A 10,413-nucleotide genomic window follows, 5' to 3' on the forward strand; every position below is an offset into this window, starting at 1 on the left:
AAAGTGAGGTGGAAACAACCCTCGGGTTTCCATCAAGAAGAGCTTTATCACTTCAGCACCATCTGATCTCCATTCTTGGCAAAAAGTTCCTAACAGCCGTTTGTATATCTTAAAGTGTGTGAGTAGCTCTTTTCTCCTCAAATACTATCCCTGTTCAGTTACTCCAAGCGCATAAAGAGCTTACCTTGCCGGAGTCATACCATCTACAGAGGGTCTTAAGGGATTTAGGTGTTTTCTTTTTTTTTTTTTTTCATCGCAGAATTTAATTCTAAGAGTTGGAAGTTACACAGAGCATTGAGTTAAGTGACAAAGGCATAATTTAGATTAATGTGGCTAACTTAATTTCCAAACATAAATAAATGGATGTTAGTTTTCATATCATTCTGCTAGAGACCAGATGTTGGATTATAAGTGTATATAAATGAATGCATACACAGGAACACATCCATGTGTGCACATACACACCATGAACAATCTCTATTAGCCAAAGGGATAATAAGATTTGACACTATTACCCGTTGATCACGTTCCCTGAAGTACACAAACACATACACACACACAGACACACGTTCATGATTCGAAATCATTCCAGGATACTTTTTATTCTTTTTAGGTAACATTGATCAGCCTAAAAAAACCCAAAAAAACAAACCCTTTTATTTTGAAATATGGACTCAAAGGAAGTTGCAGAACAGTAGAGAGTGCTATACCCCCTTCACCCACTTTCCCCAAGAATGGCATCTTCACAGCTGTAGTATAATTTTAAAGCCTGGAAATGATATGTTTCTACTAATTAGACCATAATCTTTTCACCATTTTAAAATCTGTGTTTATTTGTGGAAATATAAAGTGCTGTGCAATTTTATCAAGTGTATGGATTTATGTAACTGGCACCAAAATCAAGATACAGAACAGTCCCATCACCAAGAACAATTCCAGCTTGCATGTCTTTGTATTCATATCCTCAACATCACCACACACACAACCTGTTCCCTGGCAACCACTGATAAGTTCTCCATCTCCATATATTTCTCACTTCATGAATTTCATAGGAGTGGAATAATACAGTGTGAATATTTTAAGACTGAGAATTTCCATTAAGAATAATGTTCTTGAGGGGCACCTGGGTGGCTCAGGCATTAAGTGTCTGCCTTAGGCTCAGGTCATGATCCCGGGGTCCTGGGATCAAGCCCCACATCGGGCTCCCTGCTCGATGGGAAGGCTTCTTCTCCCTCTCCCACTCCCCCTGCTTGTGTTCCCTCTCTCGCTGTGTCTCTCTCTGTCAAATAAATAAATAAAATCTTAAAAAAAATAGAATAATGTTCTTGAGGTCCATTTAGATAAATGTATTTGATACTTCATCTTTTTTATTGGTGAGTGGCATTCCATTGTATGGATGTATCAATATGCTCATAGGTTTGTCAAAAGAAGGATATTTGGGCTGTTTTTTTAGAATTTTTCTATCATAAGTAAAGCTGCTCTGAACATTTAGGTACAGGTATGTATGTATGTATTGTGTGAATATAAGTTTTCATTTCTCTGTGATAAATGCTCAGGAATACGATCATTGATTCATAGAGTAAATGCATGATTAGATTTGTAAGAAACTGCCAAACCTTTTTTTTTTTTGAGTGGCTATACATTTTACATTCCCACCAGCAATGTAAGAAAGCTCAAGTATCTTTGCATCTCCACCTCCATTTAATATATCACTTTTATTTATCTTTTTAATAGATGGGTAATGATATATCACCCTGGCTATATTTGCATTCCTCTAATGGCTAATGGTGTTGAAGATCTTTTCATGTACTTATTTTGCATTCCTATTGTGTTCATATTTTTTATTTGCTTTCTAATTAGATAGCTTGTTCTGTTGAGTCTGGAGAGTTCTTTATATATTCTAGATATAAGACTTATGTTAGATATGTAGTTTGCATATATTTTACCCCTAGTTTCTGGCTTAATTTAAATCCCCATTACATAGATTCTTTTACATTACACAAGTTTTTAGTTTTGAAGTCTCATTTGTTAATTTTTTTCTTCTATTGATTATGTTTTTGGTATCATGTCTAAGAACTCTTCACCTAGCCATGGGATTCCAAGGATTCTTCTATGATTTCTTCTAGAATTTTTATAGATTTTGTTTAATATTTAAATACTAAAATTATTCTGAATCAAGTTCTCTTTTCTCTTCCATTAATCCATATGTCTATTCCTCTGCCAGTATCTCACTATCTCGATTACTGTAGTTATATAGTAAGTTTTAACATTAGGTAGAATGATTTCCCCCATTTAGTCTTCTTTCTAAAATTTGTTTTAGCTTTTCTAGTTCCTTTAACTTTCTGTATGATTTGTAGAATAAGCTTGCTTGTGCATATAAGAAATCTTATAGGGATTTTCATAGGCCTTGTATTAAACTTATGTATCCATGTTGAAAAAGATTGATGTCTTTACTGTATTGAGTTTTCCTACCCATTTACTCATTATGTGTTCCCATTTATTTTGATCTTTTTTGATTTCTTTCGTCGGTGTTTTGTGATTTATTGTATATTGTTCCCTTTGTGTTTTGTTAGATTTGTTAAGTTGGTATTTTACTTTTTGGAGAGATTATAAATGGTTTTATGGGTTTAATTTTGGTTTCCACATGTGTGTTGCTGGTATACTAGAAGTGTGTGTGTGTGTGTGTGTGTGTGTGTGTGTGTGTGTGTGTGTGTGAAGCCTTTATCCTGTACCTTGCTGAACGCACTTATTGGTTCTGGAAGTGTTTTTTGTTGTTGTTTGTTTATTCCTTGTGATTTTCTACACTGACAATCAGTCATGTCATCAGCAATAAAAGCTAAGGAACAGTTTTATTTCTCCCTTTCCTGTTCACATGTCTTTTATTTCCTTTCCTTACCTTATTGTTCTGCCTACAACTTTCAATTTATTTTGAATAGTCCAAGGCATCTTTGTTTTGTTTTATTTTCCTCAATTTTAAGGGAAAACACTGTCTTTCATTACTCTGTATGATGTTAGTTGCAGTTGTTTTATAGATGCTCTTTATCAGATTGAGGAAGTTCCCTTCTCCTAATTTGCTGGAAGTTTGTTTAAAAATTATCATAAATGGTTGTTCATTGAATTTTCTTAAATAATTTCTCTGTATCAATTCCTATGATCAATAGTTGCATGTCAGATATGAGAGGATGTGTTAATTTGCTCCACTGTCGAAACCACATTTAGTACAGCAGCTGCAATGAGTCACCATGAAGTGAAGTTGACAGTAGTCCACTGTCATTCTCCAAGATCCTTCTGTCTTCCGCACAGACTGGATAGGTGATTCGAATGGGAATGCAATGGGCATCACCACTCCTACAACTTTCACATCCCATACGGTGACAGTAATGTCTACAATCCCTCTAGGAATGTGGTATTGCTTTTGGTTTACTATTTTCCTAGGTGAAGGTAGTTCTTGTGGCTTGATCCGACTTTATTCCTTCTGTCATATCCCATAACTTTTGTATCTATTTCCATGGTTGTTTCCCAGGTATCTGTCTGTATCAATTAAAACACTCAACTAGTTATTTTGGATATAGTGCATCTCACCATGGGTCAAACTTTGGGTCTCACTTTTAGGGGAGTGCTGAGATTTCAGACCAGGCGCTATGGGATAGGCAAAGTGACCAATGAACAAAGCAGATTCCAGAAACAAACATTTTCCAATATTTAATTTCTGATAATAATGGCAATATCGGTTGGTAGCTGAAATAATGGAAATTTCAATAGTGATACAGAGATAATTGGTTGGCTATAAGGGAAAAACAATGAAATGAAGGGGAGGGGTGGAAAGATTGGATTCTTGCCCCACATATAAAGAACAGTACTGTCCAGGCTGCTTAAAGATCTAAGTGTGGAAAGCAAAAATGGAAATTTTTAGAAACCAACATAGATTTTATTGTTCTACTTTGGGAATAGGGGAGAATTTCTTAAGTCACAAAAAATGAAGACAGTAACAAAATGATAAATCTGACTAAATTAAGATAATCATTTCTGTTTATAAAAATTAAGAATGGAAAAAAATTTGTGATGTGGGAAGAGAGAATTACAACATACATAATCAGTAAAAGATTAGGATCCAGGATATAGAAAGAACACCTTTGAATCCATATGAAAAACTCATGCAAAAAAGTGGGGAAGTTGGAGGCCTCGTGCCGTAACGGCCATCGCGGCGGCCGCGGCGGTCTCCCGGTGCCCTCCTCAGTGTAGCTGAAGCTGCTGAAAGATGGCAGAAGAAGTGGTGGTAGTAGCCAAATTTGATTACGTGGCCCAACAAGAACAAGAGCTGGACATCAAGAAGAATGAGAGATTATGGCTTCTGGATGACTCTAAGTCCTGGTGGCGAGTTCGAAACTCCATGAATAAAACGGGTTTTGTGCCTTCTAACTATGTGGAGAGGAAAAACAGTGCTCGGAAAGCATCTATTGTAAAAAATCTAAAGGATACCTTAGGTATTGGAAAAGTGAAAAGAAAACATAGTGTGCCAGATTCTGCATCTCCTGCTGATGATAGCTTTGTTGACCCAGGGGAACGTCTCTATGACCTCAACATGCCTGCTTATGTGAAATTTAACTACATGGCAGAGAGAGAGGATGAATTATCATTGATAAAAGGGACAAAGGTGATCGTCATGGAGAAATGCAGTGATGGGTGGTGGCGGGGTAGCTACAATGGACAAGTTGGATGGTTTCCTTCAAACTATGTAACTGAGGAAGGTGACAGTCCTTTGGGTGACCATGTGGGTTCTCTGTCAGAGAAATTAGCAGCAGTTGTCAATAACCTAAATACTGGGCAAGTGTTGCATGTGGTACAGGCTCTTTACCCATTCAGTTCGTCCAATGATGAAGAACTTAATTTTGAGAAAGGAGATGTAATGGATGTTATTGAAAAGCCTGAAAATGACCCTGAATGGTGGAAATGCAGGAAGATCAATGGAATGGTTGGTCTGGTGCCAAAAAACTATGTTACCATTATGCAGAATAATCCATTAACCTCAGGTTTGGAACCATCACCTCCTCAGTGTGATTACATTAGGCCTTCACTCACTGGAAAGTTTGCTGGCAATCCATGGTATTATGGGAAAGTCACCAGGCATCAAGCAGAAATGGCATTAAATGAAAGAGGGCATGAAGGTGATTTCCTCATTCGTGATAGTGAATCTTCGCCAAATGATTTCTCTGTATCACTAAAAGCACAAGGGAAAAACAAGCATTTTAAAGTCCAACTAAAAGAGACTGTCTACTGCATTGGGCAGCGTAAATTCGGCACCATGGAAGAACTTGTAGAGCATTACAAAAAGGCACCAATTTTTACAAGTGAACAAGGAGAAAAACTGTACCTTATCAAGCATTTATCATGATAATGCTGACCAGAACTGACTGCCTCACAGCTATAATTCGTCAATTAAAGACTGAGAAAATGTCAGTCCAGTCATGTTTGATTGGAAATCGCTTTCTGACCCTACATGAGAATTGACTATAATACATAAGTATTTTTATTATAACTCAGCGTATACATATATACTACATATGCAAAGCATCTGCACAAAGCAGTTCCTTATCCTTGGTCTTCTGTTTTATTGTTTTCTTTGCTGTTTTTCTCTTTGCTTCTAATACTAAGGTTTTATATTTTGAAAAAATAATGCAGATCAAGTCTTTACCTGGAAGAATTTATTGGTTTATTTTCTTTATGTATGGGCACCATATTAGTCACTTCTGCAGTGGTTTCTCTTCATATAAAATTATTATATCAGTATATGGCATATGCTAAAATAAATTTCTCGGACAATGTTTAAAAAAAAAAAAAAGTGGGGAAGTTGGTAAAATTAATTAAAATGCATATGATAGGAAATATTCAGGGTCCATAATCATCAAAAGGTGTTTCTCTCATTAATAATCAGAAAAATACATATTTCAATTACAAGTTATAATGTTGAGAGGCACCTGAGCGGCTCAGTCGGTTAAGCATCTGCTTTGGCTCAGGTCATGATCCCAGGGTACTGGGATTGAACCCAGCATTGGGCTGCCTGCTCAATGGGAAGCCTGCTTCTCCCTCTTCCTCTGCTGCTCCCCCTGCTTCTGCTCTCTTGCGCTCTCTCTCTCTCTCAAATAAATACATAAAATCTTTTTTTTAAAAAAAATTACAATGTTGAGGGCTTATACACACATACACATGCACACACACAGACTGGCAAAAAAGGTCAAGTGGGCAAGGATATGGAGCAAGGAAAATGTTATCCACTGCTGGTGATAGTTCAAATTGACTACAAGCTTTTGGCAAAACTGGCAATACCATTTAAAGATAAAGATTTGCATGATATAGGAGGCGGAGCAAGATGGCGGAGGAGTAGGAGATCTGGATTTCGTCTGGTCTCAGGAATTCAGCTGAATGGGGATCAAAACATTCTGAACACCTACGAACTCAACAGGGGGCGCACTGAGGAGTGGGGCCCTGAGTTCTCGGCTCCTCCGGGCGGAGATTGGGAGGCCACCATTTTCACTCTCATCCTACAAAGCTGTACGAGAGCTTGCAGGGAACAAAAGCTCCCGAGAGCAAATGCGAGCAGATTGCTTAGCCTGGACTGACAAAGGGGCAATTCCACCTCCGGCAAAGACATTTGGAAACCACGGCAACAGGCCCTGCCCCCAGAAGATCAGCACGAACAGCCAGCCAAGACCAAGTTTACCAATCAAGGAGAGCGGGAGAATTCCAGCACTAGGGGACTACTACACATAGAATTCATGGCTGTTTTACCATGATTCATTAGTTTTTCAAGGTTAATTTTTTGAACTGTTTTTTTTAATTTTTCTTTTTCCCTTTTTCAACCAACATCTTATCAATCCCTTTTAAAAAAAAAACATTTTTATTTTTCATTTTTAGAGTCATATTCTATCCCTCCATAGTAGTTACCCTTATTTTTGGCATATATACATATAAGTTGTTCTCTCTTAAAAATTTTGAGATACAGTTTCTTCTAACAGATCAAAATATAGCCTAAATCACTAGTGTATGGCTTTGTTCTAGTCCCCTGCCTGATCACATTCCCTTCCTTTTTGTTTTTTTTTTAAATGTTCTTCTTTCTTTTTTCAAACAACTTATCTTATCAATTCCTTTTATAAAATCTTTTATAATTTTCATCTTTACAGTCATCTTCCATCCCTTCATTGTATAAACCCTTATTTTGTACATATATAAGTCTTTCTTTACAATTTGAGGAGGCACTTTCTTCTAACAGACCAAAATATACCCAAAATCTAGTGTGTGGCACTGATCTATGCACCAGCCTGATCATATTTGATCATATTCTGGTTTTTTTTGGTTCTGTTTTTGTTTGTTTTTATCTTTTTCTTTTTCTTTTTTTTTCTCTTTCTTTTTTCTTTCTTTCCCTTTCTTTTCCCTTGCTTTCAGGTCTTTTCTGATTTGTTTAGAGTATATTTGCTGGGGACATTGTTAACCTGTTAACATTTTGTTCTCTCATTCATCTGTTCTCCTCTGGACAAAATGACAAGACAAAAAAATCACCTCAGCAAAAAGAACAAGAGGTAGTACCCTCTGCCAGGGAACTACTCAATACGGACATTAGTATGATGTCAGACCTAGAGTTCAGAATCATGATTTTAAAGATATTAGCTGGGCTTGAAAAAAGCGTGGAAGTTATTAGAGAAAACCTTTCTGGAGAAATAAAAGAACTAAAATCTAACCAAATCGAAATCAAAAAGCCTATTAATGAGGTGCAAGCAAAAATGGGGGCACTGCTAGGATAAATGAGGCAGAAGAGAGAATCAGCGATATAGAAGACCAAATGATGGAAAATAAAGAGGCTGAGAAAAAGAGAAATAAACAACTACTGGCTCACGAGGGCAGAATTCGAGAGATAAACGATACAATAAGACAAAACAACATTAGAATAATTGGGATCCCAGAAGAAGAAGAAAGAGAGAGAGGGGCAGAAGGTATATTGGAGCAAATAAGAGCAGAGAACTTCCCTAATGTGGGGAAGGAAACAGCCATCAAAATCCAGGAGGCACAGAGAACCCCTCTCAAAATCAATAAAAATAGGTCAACACCCGACATCTATAGTAAAACTTACGAGTCTCAGAGACAAAGAGAAAATCTTGAAAGCAGCTCAGGAGAAGAGATATGTAAGCTATAATGGTAGAAACATTAGATTGGCAACAGACCTATCCACAGAGATCTGGCAAGCCAGAAGGACTGGCATGATATCTTCAGAGCACTAAACAAGAAAAATATGCAGCCAAGAATACTATATCCAGCTAGGCTGTCATTGAAAATAGAAGGAGAGATAAAAAGCTTGCAGGACAAACAAAAACTAAAGGCATTTGCAAACACCAAACCAGCCCTCCAAGAAATATTGAAAGGGGTCCTCTAAGCAAACAGAGCGCCTAAAAGCAGCATAGACCAGAAAGGAACACAGACAATATACAGTAACAGTCACCTTGCAGGCAATACAAAGACACTAACTAAATTCATATCTTTTAATAGTTACCCTGAATGTAAATGGGCTAAGTGCTCCAATCAAAAGACACAGGCTGTCAGATTGGATGAAAAACAAGACCCATCGATATGCTGTCTGCAAGAGACTCATTTTAGACCCAAAGACACCCCCAGATTGAAAGTGAGGGGATGGAAAACCATTTACCATGCTAATGCACACCAAAAGAAAGCTGGGGTGGCAATCCTTATATCAGACAAATTAGATTTTAAAACAAAGACAGTAATAAGAGATGAGGAAGGACATTATATCCTATTTAAAGGGTCTATCCAACAAGAAGATCTAACAATTGTAAATATCTATGCCCCTAACAGGGGAGCAGCCAATTATATAAGGCAATTAATAACAAAAGTGAAGAAACACATTGACAACAATACAATAATAGTGGGGGACTTTAACACACCCTCACTGAAATGGACAAATCATCTAAGCACAAGATCAACAAGGAAATAAAGACTTTAAATGACACACTGGACCAAATGGACTTCAGAGACATATTCAGAACATTCCATCCCAAAGCAACGGAATACACATTCCTCTCTAGTGCCCATGGAACATGCTCCAGAATAGATCACATCCTAGGTCACAAATCAGGTCTCAACCGGTACCAAAAGATTGGGATTATTCCCTGCATATTTTCAGACCACAATGCTTTGAAACTAGAACTCAATCACAAGAGGAAAGTCGGGAAGAACTCAAATACATGGAGGTTAAAGAGCATCCTACTAAAGAATGAATGGGTCAACCAGGAAATTAAAGTAGAATTAAAAAAATTCATGGAAACCAATGAAAATGAAAACACAACTGTTCAAAATCTTTGGGATACAGCAAAGGCAGTCCTAAGAGGAAAGTATATAGCACTACAAGCCTTTCTCAAGAAACAAGAAAGGTCTCAAATACACAATCGAACCCTACACCTAAAGGAGCTAGAGAAAAAACAGCAAATAAAGCTTAAACCCAGCAGGAGAAGAGAAATAATACAGATCAGAACAGAAATCAATGAAATAGAAACCAAAGAACAGTAGAACAGATCAACGAAACTAGGAGCTGGATTAACTAGGAGTTAATTCTTTCAAAGAATTAATAAGATTGATAAATCCCTGGCCAGACTTATCAAAAAGAAAAGAGAAATGACCCAAATCAACAAAATCATGAATGAAAGAGGAGAGATCACAACCAAAACTAAAGAAATACAAACAATTATAAGAACATATTATAAGCAACTCTATTCCAGCATATTAAATAACCTGGAAGAAATGGATGCATTTCTAGAGATGTATCAACTACCAAAATTGAACCAGGAAGAAATAGAAAACCTGAACAGACCTATAACCACTAAGGAAATTGAAGCAGTCATCAAAAATCTCCCAAGAAACAAAAGCCCCGGGCCGGATGGTTTCCCAGGGGAATTCTACCAAACATTTCAAGAATTAATACCTATTCTCCTGAAATTGTTCCAAAAAATAGAAATGGAAAGAAAACTTCCAAACTCATTTCATGAGGCCACCATTACCTTGATCCCAAAACCAGACAAAGACCCCATCAAAAAGGAGAATTACAGACCAATAATCCTTGATGAACATGGATGCAAAAATTCTCACCAAAATACTAGCCAATAGGATTCAACACTACATTAAAAGGATTATTCACCACGACCGAGTGGGATTTATCCCTGGGCTGCAAAGTTGGTTCAACTTCCACAAATCAATCAACGTGATACAATACATTAACAAAAGAAAGAACAAGAATCATATGATCCTCTCAATAGATGCAGAAAAAGCATTTGACAAAGTACAGCATCCTTTCTTGATCAAAACTCTTCAGAGTATAGGGATAGAGGGTACATACCTCAATATCATAAAAGCCAT

The 10,413-nt window shown here is 37.0% G+C and overlaps 1 pseudogene; it reads left to right on the top strand.

Moving 5' to 3' along the window:
- The first annotated feature begins 4,177 nt into the window (after nt 1–4,177).
- On the top strand, nt 4,178–5,819 carry LOC112824847 (SH2/SH3 adapter protein NCK1 pseudogene; annotated as a pseudogene).
- Nucleotides 5,820–10,413: the final 4,594 nt, after the last annotated feature.

The sequence above is a fragment of the Callorhinus ursinus genome, unplaced genomic scaffold (assembly GCF_003265705.2).
Source record: "Callorhinus ursinus isolate GAN/ISIS: 27379988/994484 unplaced genomic scaffold, GSC_fseal_2.0 scaffold12, whole genome shotgun sequence".
Classification (NCBI taxonomy): Eukaryota; Metazoa; Chordata; class Mammalia; order Carnivora; family Otariidae; genus Callorhinus; species Callorhinus ursinus.